General features: G+C 31.2%; 1 protein-coding gene across 1 annotated transcript in view; it reads right to left on the reverse strand.

The window, feature by feature from the left end:
• LOC149527275 (uncharacterized) overlaps positions 1-202 on the reverse strand; it is a 4615-nt gene that overhangs the window by 3514 nt on the left and 899 nt on the right. The window lies entirely within an intron of this gene.

The following is a 202-nucleotide window of genomic DNA, read 5'->3' on the forward strand; positions in this document are numbered from 1 at the left end:
GATCAAATATATTATGAAGAATAATAATTCTCAAGCCAAGGTATTAAGATAAAACCCTGAATAATAATTTAAGGTAGCAAAAGTTCATAACATTTAAACAATCCTGAAGCAAACTAACACTATATGCTAGCCTACAAGATGTCACTCCCCAAAGTTTCTCACGTGTTTGACCAAATCACAATCTGAAAAAAAAAAGTGAAGG

This window comes from Theobroma umbraticum, unplaced genomic scaffold (assembly GCF_002168275.2).
Source record: "Theobroma umbraticum cultivar Fairchild unplaced genomic scaffold, ASM216827v3 scaffold_147.0, whole genome shotgun sequence".
NCBI classification, from domain to species: domain Eukaryota; kingdom Viridiplantae; phylum Streptophyta; class Magnoliopsida; order Malvales; family Malvaceae; genus Theobroma; species Theobroma umbraticum.